The following is a 14,217-nucleotide window of genomic DNA, read 5'->3' as shown; positions in this document are numbered from 1 at the left end:
TTTGTAGATACCATTTATTAAATTAAGAGTCTTCTTCTATTACTAGCTTATGAAAACTTTTGATCATAATAAGAACTGAATTCTATCATAAGTTTCCTCCATTTATTGATGTGGGCACATGATTATTCTCCTTTATTTATGAAATGTACTCTTTGTTTTTTAATGATAAATCAACTTTGCATTCCTAGAATAAACTGAACTTAATCATGGTGAACCTTTTTTGGGGTATTACTATATTGGGTTTGCTAATATTTTGTTTAGGGTTTTTAATATCTATGCTCATGAGTAAGCTTGGCCTATAAATTTCCTTACTTATAATGCCCTTATGAGTTTTCAGTGTCAGGATTATACACTGGCCACATAAAACAAGTTGGGGGGGGGGTGTTCCTTTATTCTCTGGTAGAATTTATCTAAATTGATGTATTTCTTTTTAATTTATGTGATAGGATTCATCAAAGATGACAAATGAATTGGGAGTAGTCTTTGTGGCAAATTGAATTTTGTTTGTTGATTTGTTTATTTTTTTAATTTCGAACTCAATACCTTTGGGGCACCTGGGTGGCTCAGTTGGTTAAGCGTCTGATTTCAGCTCAGGTCATGATCTCACACTCCGTGAGTTCGAGCCCCACATTTTCCTCTGTGCTGACAGCTTAGAGCTTGGAGCCTGCTTCAGATTCTATGCCTCCCTCTCTCTCTTCCCTCCCCTGTTTGCTCTCTCTCTTAAAAATAAATAAACATTTAAAAAGTTAAAAAAAAAAAAAAGCTCAATATCTTTAACAGTCAAAGAACCATTCCTATTTTTTTTTTCTTGTATCGGTTTTGGTAAGTTTTGTATTTTTAGGAATTTATCAATATTCAAATTTATTATTATAGAGTTGTTCATAATATCCTCTTTTGATTTTTTTAATTTCTGAAGGATCTATTACAATGTCATTTGTTTTTCCATTTTTTATGTTGGCTGTTTGTGCCTTCTTACTGTTTTTCTTGATCATTCTTACTAGATATTTATCTATGTTTTAATCTTTTCAAAAAACTAATTTTTGGCTTTGTTGATTTGTATCTTATGATTGCTTTTAGTTACATTGTTATCTGCTTTTTAAAAATTATTTACTGCCTTCTACTTTTATGGGGTTTAACTTACTGTTTTTAATTTTTTGAGATTGATGTCTGCCTCACTGATTTTCAACCATTCTTCGTTTCTAATACATGTATCATAAGATTTGATATATAGTGTTTTTACCGTCTTTATTTTTTTTTAATTTTTTTTTTTTTTAACGATTATTTATTTTTGAGACAGAGACAGAGCATGAACGGGGGAGGGTCAGAGAGAGAGGGAGACACAGAATCTGAAACAGGCTCCAGGCTCTGAGCAGTCAGCACAGAGCCCGACGCGGGGCTCCAACTCACGGACAGTGAGATGGAGACATGAGCCGAAGTCGGGCGCTTAACCGACTGAGCCACCCAGGTGCCCCTTTACCGTCTTTATTTATATATTTTCCACTTTTTATTGTAATTTTTTTTTCTTGGGACCATAGTTTGCCTGGAAATATGCATTTTAATTTCCAAATACATAAAGATTTTGTAGTTACCTTCCTGACTGATTTCTATCTAGCTCAACTGCATTGTAGTTCAATAACGTACTCTGTTTTCATTCCTTTGAAATATTTGAGAGTTGATTTGCAGTCTAATATAATGTGCCTCTTGAAATATCATATTGTTGAAACGTTTGTCATCTGAAAATATTTTTAATGAAAACATTAATCCCTTTACATTGAACACAGCTACTGATACTCATGGTTTAAATATATTATTTTGCCTTTTTGTTTTCTATTTTTTTACCTGTTCTTTCTTTTTTCTTTCACACTTTATCTTCATTTCTCACACTTTACCTTCATTTAGATTGATTTTAAATTCTTCCATTTTCCCCCCATATTAGTTTGCAAGTTTTACTTATTTCTACCATTCTTTGTGCACTTAGCCTAGAAATTACAGTGTGCCTTCTTAACATATCAAAGTCTAACATGGTGCTTTTACCACTTTCTGAACAATATAAGCATCTTGGATTATTTTAAGTCACTACCCCCATATTATATGCCATTGTTTTATATTTTAATTCTCTGCGTATTTTAAATTTTATATCATTATTATTACTATTGGATTATACAGTCAATTTCCACTTAGATTTATATATATTTTATAATTTTATTATTCTCATTACTCCTTGTTCTTTTCTGAATCTCCAAGAATTTCTCTGAATTCTATGTAGAATTATTCTTTTTTTCCCTTTCCTCTGAAAAATATCGCTTAGTATGTCCTTTAGTATGTGAGTCTGCTGGTCATAAATCTCTTGGGTTGTTTCTTTGGTTTTTTCCTAAAGATTTTTATCAGCTATGGATAAATCATCTGTCAGCAATTATTTTGCTAATAATACTTTAAAGAAATTATTGTATTGGTTTTGGTTTCTTTTTTTTTTTTTTTCTTGGCTTTGGTTGTATTTATCTGTTTTGGTTTGTTTACTTTTTGAGAAATCACTTATCAGCTAATTGTTACTCTTTTGAAGGTAACCAGTGTCTTTTCTTCAGTGACATTTAAGTTTTTCTTTTCAGCTTTAGTTTTCTGATTTTTAACCATGATTTTCTTAGGTTTCCTCTTCATCATAGCTTGGGGTTTTTTGTATCTTTTTTTTTTTTTTTTTTTTTTTTGGGGGGGTTTTTTGTATCTTAAATATTTGGCTTAATGTCTTTTAGCAGTTTTGGGTAATTATCATCAATTATCTCTGCAATTATTGCTTCTGCCTCATACTTTTTTTTCTTTCCTATTAGACTTTGGTTAAACATATGTTAACTCTTCTCACTGTATTCCCCCATCTCTTACCCTCTCTTCTATATATTCCATTCTTTCCTCTCTCTGAGCATCACTGTCTAAAGTGGCGCTCAGCCTCTAATCCTCTCTGTGTCCTCCCTCTGCAATTACCTAATCCCCCCCCCACCCCGGGGAAAATCATCCCTAAACCCTGTCTCTCTGCCCTCCCCACCTCCAGCCCCACTTTTATTTGTCTCTCATACTGTCCATATTTCTCTCTATTTTGTTAAAGTTCTAAAGAGTTCAAGTGAATGTTTAATTTTTATATTTTGTTTAAATTTTCTAGTTTTTCTCAGCAGGAGGATAGGTCTCATATACCTCATCCACCGACACCTCTGCCTAAATATATATGTATATATTTTAAAAAACTGATGCACTTACATTCCCATTGGCTGAATCATCCTCAAAATTTGAGAAGACATCCATATTATGGAACTAGAAAGGTATCTAAACAGTATTTTGGGGGGTTGATATCCTTGGTTTCTTGGGTTATATCTGATACCTACAATGTGAAGAAGCAGAGACAAAGATATCCATATTTCCATAACACTGAAATAAGTGAAATTTGCCTTTAGTGAGTGTCTTTTTGGATTCTCTTTCCCAAGGCCTGTAACTTTTCTCAATGATGTCAGAATAGGGTGGAAAGGATGTCTTGGGGCCTCAAATCAATAATCTTTCTCTGTGCATATAAGGATGTTAATGGTTTAGAATACGAAATGTGGAAAAAGCTTTAGAGTTCAAAAGTACTCGGAGCACAGTTAACAGAGCTTCAAGATATTACAGACTTGTGGGATAATATTTTGACACATTTTTTTAAATTGTCCCTCAAATTAAAACACACAAGTAACCCCCTAAGTCCATCCCTGAGCAGAAGGGTTGTCCATCAGCCGCAGGAGCAGGTTTGTGACAATGCTAATCAGGAAATTACAGCAGCCCCCACTTACTGAACACTTACTATAGAAGTAGGAATGTGCTGTATTCTCTACCTACATTATCTTACTTTTTCTTCACTAACACCCAATGACAACTTGCCCAAAGCTATTCAATTGCAAAGTGTCACAGCCAGGATTCAAACCAAAACCACATCATCTCACCTCAGAGTTCATGCTCTACAAATGGGAATGGGATGTAAAGAGTGAAAATGACTATTTCTCCTAACATACATTTTTTATTCCAGAACTTTGACTCTTCATTAGTATTCTTTCTTTTTGTTTATAATTTAACTCATAAATTCAGTAGGCTCAATATTTGTTTAATTGGGTCTTGGTCAAGCAAATAATAACTAGGCCACCACATTCCATGGGCTAATGACTGGCTAATCTTTGGGCAATAAATGATAAGAATGATGTATTGGAAATCAGGATTTATAATGCTAAGGCAGAACTCTTGGGAAAAGAGTACAGATAAGTCTGTGGAGAATTCACAATCAAAGACAATAAAGAAGCCCTTGGTCAAAGAGTAAGCAGGAAAGTAAAGTCAAATATTCACAGTCCACGTCTCCTTTCTCAGTGGTTCCACTGACCCATTGATGCCCCACTTCCTTGGTATTTATTTAGGTATTTTTTGATGTCTGCATCCCCCCATTATTAGGGAACTTCTGGGTAGCTAGAATAAAAATGTATCCCACATTTCGTCTTCACACCATACTAGGCACATGGATACAGTGAATAAATGAGAAAAGAAAATAAGGAAGGTTCTCCAGATACTTGAGGATCATGAAATGGTTCCTATAATAAAATTCTTCTCCTCTTGAGTGGGAGGGGGACTAGAGATTTAAAGCTGGGTTCAATACAGTACCTGGTCGAATACCCTGACATTAAATAAAGTAGCTATTTCTATATTAAAATTAAATAAGAAGCTGTCTTTAATAAGAAAGGAAAGAATAAAATGCACATTTCTGCCAATTATAAAGTTCTCTAAATTAAATTTCCAGTAGCAATTTGTTACTATACCACTGTATTTTCATTTAAAAAATTATTGTGTTTGAAAAGGTGGAGGAAGTTTCTGGAGAAAATGAAGTCTATTATTTGACACAGCTCAGATGGATAGCTGATCATCCACCAAAGTATAGATAACCCTCTATACTTTTTAAAATTTATTTTTATTTTTTAGAGACAAGGGAGAAGAGGGGCAGAGGGAGAGAGAGAGAGAGAGAGAGAAAGAGAATCTTAAGCAGTCTCCATGTTCAGCACAAAGTCTGACTCAGGGCTCCATTCCTCTGGGATGGACCCTGGGATCATGACCTGAGCCAAAATCAAGAGTTGGATGCTCAACTGATTGAGCCACCCAGGTGCCCCAACCCTCTATACTTTTCAACTTTGTGCTCTTGACCTGAACTCTGAAAAACATTTCTATTAGCCTGGCCAAACATTCCCACTGCAAGTATTATAGACAGAGTTTCTCCACAAATACAACACATATTCCTGTCTATTTGAACAGCACTTCCTCCCTTGAGAAAACAGTCATCTTTGTATGGATAAATTGATTAGTTAAGCCCATACTGGTCCAATTTTAAAATAGCATGAAGAGCTATGTTTCAACACTCAAAGATGAGGAGTTTCTTACTTAAGTAATGAGATACTTTTCAAAGTAGTGACAATAGCAGAACAAGATAAATATTCTGTGTGACGTAGAAAGCTACTTCAGCTAATGATTAAAAGGAAAGAAAAAATGAGGACCCAATATTATATAAGGTAAAGGAAAAAACAAAAAGGGAAACCAAGTGTGTGGATTTGAGGAGTTTATGATCTTTGGTGGTTATGCTGATAAATTATCCATATAAATGTCTATATATAAACTCTGTGACTGCAAGGTAGGCCACTGTGTTCAAAATATTTAAAAGGTATTGTGGGTAATTTTTAATCTACATGTAAAATTTACATTTGAATTTAATTTCAATTTAATTGAATTTAATCTACATGTGAATTCCCATTCACGTGGAAGCATGTAATAAGGACAAAATTATCAGAGAACAAATAATCATGGCACTTTCCACCCACTCCATTGGACCCCCTAGGACTCAGTGCTGAGACTAGTCGTAAGTCAAGAACAAGAAGATCCCATTTTATTTTAATTAATATGGGCAAGTTATTGTAGTTTGTCAGATAGAACACTGTGCTGAATCAGGTGTATGAAAAGGTAGTGAAAAGCACAGGTTAAGGAAGAATTGACTAACAGTCAAGCCGAAAGCAGATAAATATTGTGTAATTACAGACCATGCAAAGCTACAGTATCGCACAACTCCAAGGGCACCACTTTCGAAGAACAAAGTGGTGGTGCTTGCCAGAATCATGCAATGGCATTTCCTCTAAGAACTTGCCTGGTGAGGATATATGATATGATCAAGGCTGTAAGTGTTGCATCTGATAAGAGAAAGGATTTGATTAGTGAAAAAGTCAAGAGTTTAATAATTATACGTTCTGTTCAAGACAGACCGGAATATTGTCAGACTGCAATAGCGATTGCTGGTTTGTCCAGTGCAATTGTGGGTCTTGTAATTCTTTTAAGTAGACCACTAAAATTTGTAGCAAACTCTGAAATCGAAAAGAATGAGAACCACTGAACTTAGCAAAGAAATTCCTCAGTGCAGCAAAATCAGTGACCTCTTTGGGTTGAGTGATTTAAGGAAAAGCCAAAGACCCCTCTTCTCAGAATGTCCCCCAGGTCAGTCTACTATGATGCCAGTCCACTCATGGAGGCCTATTTTCAGTTTCAACATTAAAGGATTTGGGGGTAGTACAGGTATTTCTTTCTCTCCATTCTTTATTTATCTCAGTGGTCTTTTTTCAAAAAGAAAGAAGAAAGAAGGAAAGAAAGAAAGAAAGAAAGAAAAAAGAAAGAAAGAAAGAAAAGAGTTTGAGAATGACTTACATTTACACAAGAACCTGCACATAGATGTTTATAGCAGCTTTATTCATAATTGCCAAAACTTGGAAACAGCCAAGATGTCATTCAGTAGGTGAGTAGATAATAAACTGTGACAGATCCGGACAGTGGAATATTATTCAGCACTAAAAACATGAGCTATCAAACCATAAGGTGACATGAAAGAGGTTTAACTGGCATTACTAAGTGAAAGAAGCCAATCTGAAAGGGCTACATTCTCTGTTATCCAAACCATTTGACATTCCGGAAAAGGCAAAACTGTGGAGACCGTAAAAAGATCAGTGATTGCCAGGAGGTAGATAGGAGGAAGGATGAATAGGTAGAGCACAGACGACTTTTAGGACAGTGAAAATATGGTACTGTGGTACCGTAAGTCTGTATTCTATAACGATGGATACATGTCATTATCCGTCTGTCCAAATCCTCAGAATAAATAACCCCAAGAATGAACTGTAATGTGAACTATGGACTTGGAGTGATGACAATGTGTCGATGTAGGTTCATCATATACACATTTCAGGCGCATAGGGTAGTGTTTATATACCTTGTCCCTAAGGTCTGTGGCCAATGTGGTCTGGGAACTGTGGGCTTCTGCTTTCTTACGATATAGCGAGTTCTTGGGTTTAGTTTCCAACCTTTTTGTTGTTGTTATTACTGCTGCAAGCACTACTCTATAGTGTCATAACTGAAAAAAAAGTGACAATATTTAACAAAACCATTTATCAAAAAAATGTACATGCAGAGAATCATGGCAACTGCCATTAATTGCCACCTTAGCATTTGATAAGCATCTACCACGTGCATCTATCAAAACCAGACACAGAGCTAGGTGTTTTGCAGTTCTCACAAATATGCATCAAAATATGCATCAAATATGCATCAAAATCCACAGCTTGTACCTGAGGACACCAGGGTACCTAAGCCCCAACACACACAAAAAGAAAAAAACAGCAAAGCTAAGATATAACTTTGAGACTCAGTGACCTCAAACTCTGTCAGCTCTTCACTATACCCGGCTGTCTCCCTAAGAGAATTTTGTACATGTGGTTCTCTACTCAATGTTTTGGTTTTTTACGAAAAATAAATTATGGGTAAATACTCATTTGTCAATGCAACTAGACCTTTAATGCACAAAAACACCAACAAACAGAACAGTAAAGACAAAAGAAAACAATGCAAATTATAGCCAGCTCATAGCCATGTACACTAATGAACCCAGAGCACTTTAGACAGACCAGCTGTACCCTGAGCTGGCCAACCATACATCTATGAAGACCGGTGTTGTGTGCTTTCCTTCCTAGGCTGGGCTTCCTCACCGGCAGACAAACAGAAATCAGTAAATAAAAATTCTTTATAGAGTCAAATTCTGGTGACACCCCCAAGGGAGTTACCGGTGAAGGTATACATGAGAGAAAAGAAATAAGTTAAATAAAGATTGGTTTTATAAACCCTCAACTATTCATTATTATTATTTTACAATCTGAATCTTAGTCCCAGTAGTATGTTTGAGCATTTAGTAGACTTTTTTAAGTAAACTCTATGCCAAATCAACATGGCATGTTGGACTCACGACCCCAAGATCAACAGTTGCATGCTCTACGGACTGAGCCAGCCAGGTGCCCCAATAGAGTTTATTTTTTAGAGCGATTTTATTTTCCAGCAAAACTGAGCAGAAAGTACATAGAGTTCCCATACTCTTCCTGTCCGCCAACATTCATAGCCACCCCCACTATCAAGAACATGGACCAGAGTGGTACATAGAGTACTCATATTTTAATAAGTTATACAGTATTTCCATCCTTTCCATAGAATTTGTTGAGTGCTGGTTCATCATGTTCCAACTCCCTGAAAACCAGTTAAGGCATACAGAAATTCTCATATAATCAACATGTAAGATGAATCCAAATAGCTCATCTCCAGCCATTTCAGAAATATCAGAATTGTAGCTGACAGTTGCTGAATGTTTCATTTGTCTGTGCTTTTCTAGCCCTTGAGTTCTAAGAAGTCATTTAATTCTCCTAACAAATAGTGAAAAGTGGGTGAGTATACATATTTTAATCAACTATAAATGTCTCCATTCTCTCCATGGAATTTGTGGCATCCACATATGCAAGCTACATATGCCAGAGGTAGATCAGCTAATGCATCCAGGAAAGGCAGGAAATCAATCTAGACTTATAGAAAAATACAATAGTCATATCTTGGGGGAATAATACAGTTCATACCACATATTATCATGTGTACTTGTGTTTCCTTCCAAATGGCCACATAAAATGGAAAGAGAAATTATTTAAACAAATAGGACAAAATCCGTTGGAGATATTGTTCATCGTACTAAAATATACATTATTATGAAGAATCTTGACTCTGCATAAAATAGATTAAAAATGAAAAGTAAACAAGCTAATGCCAGGGATTGTATAACAGATTTTCTTAATGAAATGTGTCTTCCAGAGCTGGCTTATGACAGAATTATCATTAAAGTCCATGATTATGACCTTGGGATATGGCAAATCTTGAAATACCTTCTGAGTCATTCTTTAGAAAGAAAATAATCTGCAATGCCTGGCAGTTAAGTATCCAGCTCTTGACTTGGGCTTGGTCATGATTTCAAGATTCATGAGTTTGAGCCCTGAGTCAGGCTCCATGCTAAGTGTGGAGCCTGCTTGGGATTCTCTGTCTCTCCCTCTCTCTCTGCCCTTCGCCGACTCATGCTATCTCTCAAATAAATAAATAAATTTAAAAACAAAAAAAAAAGAATCTTCATTATCGGGGTATGGTTAAAAATGGTCTGTGGTATGAATTGTAACCTGTCTAAGCATAAGGAATTAAAGAAAAATCTTTTTCAAAATTCTGTAGTCCCTACATGTTGTTTTTGTATCCACTTATTGAGCAAATGCATAGTGACAAAACTCCTAGGACTTTTAGTGCATTCACATTTTATTAATTACAGCTGTGCGCGTGTGTGTGTGTGTGTGTGCGTGCTAGGGAAATGGTTAGGGATGTTTTGCATATGTGAGAGAAGAAAAAGAAAGACTCATTTTATCTTGCCAATGCTCACTGCACAGAAGTGTCCGTGGTGGTATCATACCGCTTCACAACTTGAAATGGTCCGTGAGGCACACCTCTGCAAATACTGGTCCATCATGTCCTAGTGCCCTAAAAACTGGTTAAATCGTGTAAAAACTCACATAAACTCAATTTTACAATGAATCCAAGTAGCTTATTCCTGGCCATTTCAGAACCATGAAACTCAGAGCTGACACTTGTTGTGTGTGTTTTCTTTGTCTGTGCTCCTTTGATCACTTGGCTTGTTAGTTCATTTCTTCTTCGCAACAGCCTCATGAGGTGGATGCTCTTATCACTCCCCATGTTACAGATGAGAAAAACAAAAGCCCAGGAAAGTTAAAGTACTTGGCCAGCATCACAAAGGGAAAAAAGTCAGAACCGAGATTCAAACCCAAGTTGTCTATCACCAAAGCCTTCGCTTACAGGATGAATGGGGTTCTAGTTTCATTTGTGGAGGCATAATACTTGATTAGATGAGACTGCCCCACACATTTTAGGACATTAAACATTCCTTCCCTTCTCCCATTAAATGCAACAACTCATAGCCCTCATACGTTATGACGGTTAAAAGTGGTTCCCAATTCCCAGTTTTTCCAAACACGCACTTGGGAGAGGAATTGTCTAGGTTAAAAACACTACAAGCCTTATTTTCCAAGCAATAGCACAGCTCTCTGAGCATTTACACATGCACACACACGCACACACACACACACACACCACGTATACATATACATATTCACGTACTCATACACAGCCAGAATTTGAAGGGGAAATAAAAGTCAATTGAGTCAAACATTTTTCTTCCTCATTTTACTTTCTCAACAAACATTGCCTTTACTCCATCCCCCATGTCTAGATGGCCCAGGCAGGACGAAGGAGAGGAAAGATACAAAAAAATTTTTAAAAGAACAGAAAATATAAAAAGTAAAGGTGAAGAAAAGAAGTGGGAAGAACAGAAATCAAATAGAAGACAAAAAAATGTTATCTCTACAACCTATTGAGATAGGAACTAACTGCTCACAAGTCACTGAACAAGATAAAAGCAGTCACAAAGCCAAATCCATCAGCTGATGTGACTTGTCTCAAAATATGTTTATATATTTTCGAGAACCATTGAATTTCAGAATGGTGAATTTCAGACCCAGCAAATGACTGTGGTCCAAACGCCCACCAAATGGAAGAAGGCCCCTGACAACTTTTGCGACAGATGGCCATGCAGCCTCTGCCGCATGTCATTTCCAAGAGCAAGGCAGATCATTATCTACTTTTAGAAGGAATCCATGTCTCTTTTGTGTGGTACTAATTGTTAGAAAGTCTTTCTCACTTAGAATAGAAAACGGCTACGCCTCAGCCCCATTTCGACTCTCTGCAACCATATGGAATAAGTTGCATCCTTCTTCCACATGCTACTGCTCCAAAAATTTGAAGCAGTTGTTATGTTGCCCCGAGTCTTCTTTTACCCAAAATCAACATATGCAAAACATACGACATGTCCTCCAAAAACAGGATACCTGGTAGTAGGAGCATGTCTTCAAAAGGCCTGTCTCATTTCTTTCTCAATAGTACTCTTTCTCTTCCAGAGCTCCAAATCAGCACATCCGGTGTGTGTTTGTTTGGGTGTGCTTTTGCACTCCATACATGCATATGCATGTAACGATGGATATGTGCACACAAACATAAACGGCACGTGGAGTTTGTGTGTTTGCATGTAAATATATAGACATAGATGTGTGCACACGTGTCAAATCTACATGTTGCTCATCTTTCCTTCGCTCTCAAATGTTTCTTCTTTGCGTGGGTCCAGTTCAGCCCCAATATGTGTGTGGGGGGGAGTTCCCCTAATTCCAGACTGATTTGATCCCTCCAGAAATATCAGGGGCAGGGGGGCTTTAGAGCTGTCTTCCCCTCTCTCAAGTCAATTGTGAATGGATGTGTGCACGCTTCTGTCTCCTGTGTTTCCAGCCTTGCGTAATTAGTTAATCCTCAGCTTCCAAAGGGAAAGAAAACACTTAGACACTCCATGTCAGAAGAGCAGAGTAACTCTGAAGCTATGTGATAATGTAAACAAAATTCAGATTCTGTGATAAAATACAAGCCTGACATTAATCTAAATCTATTCTTCTTTTCTATTCTGAGCTTCATTTCCAGTTAGGTATTGCTTCCTCCATACCTCAGTTCATATATCACTTGTCCATTTCTTAGGCTGTTTTCAGATTTTAAAAATCTACTTTGATATTGCGGGAAATGTCCAAAGGGCCCTGAGTTCAAATCTCTTTTATTTCTCACACTGTTTTTGAGTTTCACAGTTCAGTACTTTAACAAGCCTCAAATGAGAGGGTTGTTTCAAGGTTATGATAACGTAATTGGATCCAAAGTCATTGTCATCATTTCAGCCCACAGACAGTTATTTTGATCTTTCTCCTGGGGGCAGGAGTTGAGTTGGTGGGGGCGGGGGGGACAGCAACTTGCTGTATTTGAAAGGCTTTAATTTCATCCCACTTCTTCATAGCACATGAAAAGTGCCCTCAAATGCCCTCCATAGCTCTTGCTATCTGCCCCTCCCATGACACTTCTTTTTCTACTCTTCTTTGTTAAAATGGAGGTCATAAAGAGAACAGAAAGGTACCAGGGTAGGAAGGATGAGAAGAGAAGTGTCAGGACATGTTCTGAGAGTATTATTTGTATAGGCTCCTGGAGAACCCAGAGGTGGCCCAAACTGGGCATGTGGAGCTCCCTGGGGGTCAGGACAGAGGACTGGGGACCAAGCACTCTTTTCACTTCACCAGGCAATTTTGCTCTGGCCAAGCCCTAAAGAGACCTGGCCACGTCTTTGTTCTTTTAACTCAAACTCTGCATATAAGTCACTGAAACTTTTAAGGGAGTGATGTCAGAGAGCAGCTGAAGATTAATCCAGTTTCTTCCAAAAGAGACAGAGGCAGAATTTTTTCTATCATTGGTAATAGATTTTCAAAGGTAAAGCCCCTACACACCTGTGGTCATTAAGTACGCCTCCTTCCACCAAAAAAAGCAAACAGCAACAACAGCAAAAAACCCTAGTACCTACCTCCTATTCTAACCTGTGTGAGTTCTATGAATGCTTCAAGATCCAACCATTCCACTTCCTCCAAGAGGTAAGAAGTGTTTCGTGACATCCTGCTTCCCACCAAGGTGGTCAGAAATCACACTCCATATCTGTTTCCCCCTCACCCTCTGTCACTCGGCCTCATGAATGTTATGCGACTCTCCAGATCCCCACTCTGTTCTGTTGTCACTCAGTGTGTTTTCCCCTGGATTAGAGACATTGGCTTAAATGTCATTGGCTCCCAATTTGTCATGTCTGCCCTGTACTTATTTAAAACAATCTGAAGGCTTCATGCACAAATTCTCTCAACTTCCCTTGCTTCCTATCCACTCATCCTTATCTGCCCTGGAACAGGTACAATTTCAAAATGAGACTTGCCCCTAGTCCTTTCTAATGAATTAAAGAATCCACCTGGGTTTGTAAGCCTATTATCTGTCTCCTCTGGGACTTCACTTTTATCTGATAAGACCTTATCTACTCTCCATCTTTAATCTTACCATCTCCCCGCCTTAGTCTGGAAAACATCCAGCTCTTCTCTAACCTCCAATAAAAGACAGTCTCATCAAGTTACTGACTTATCCCTATTGTTCCCCTATTTGTAAGAAAATTTAAATAAAAGCACTTATTAAAAGATCTTACTTATTTATAAGAAAAGGCATTCACTTACTTATAAGATTTATTTACAAGAAATTTTACCATAAATTATGCTTATGAGAGGCATTGCAATGTAGTGCATACATTTTTCTCAATGAAGAGATGTTGCTTTAAGGGGGCAATAATTGGACTTTGGGGCAAAAAATTCTAAAATATTACAATTGTTTCTGGCCCTCCAAAGCTCAACTCTACTCAACAAAATAGTAATTCTGAGTAATTAATTTATCTCTCTTTAGGGAGTTTTAATTTAATTTTTTCTCCCAAGGAGTGGGGTCCAATAATAAAAAGGAGATTGAGAAATACTGGTGTGGATCCAGACTACCTGAGTTCACATCCTGGACCCACCAATACTCAACTGGTTGTGTGAGCTTTGGCAGGTTACTTAACCTCACTATGCCTCAGTTTTCTTATCTGTAAAATAGGGATATTAGCACACATAGTTGATTTTTTCCCCTTTTTTTATTTTTTAAATTTTACTTAAATCCAAGTTGGTTAGTATATAGTGTAATAATGGGTTCAGGAGTAGAATTTAGTGATTCATCATTTACGTATGACACCCAGTGCTCATCCCAACAAATGCCCTCCTTAATGCCCATCACTCATTTAGTCCTTCCCCCCACTGACCTCTCCTCCAGCAACCCGTAGTCTGTTCTTTGTTCTTAAGA

This window comes from Panthera onca, chromosome C1 (genome assembly GCF_046562875.1).
Source record: "Panthera onca isolate mPanOnc1 chromosome C1, mPanOnc1 haplotype 2, whole genome shotgun sequence".
NCBI classification, from domain to species: Eukaryota; Metazoa; Chordata; class Mammalia; order Carnivora; family Felidae; genus Panthera; species Panthera onca.
The sequence above is the reverse complement of the archived record's forward strand: the minus strand, read 5'-3'. Positions refer to the sequence as shown.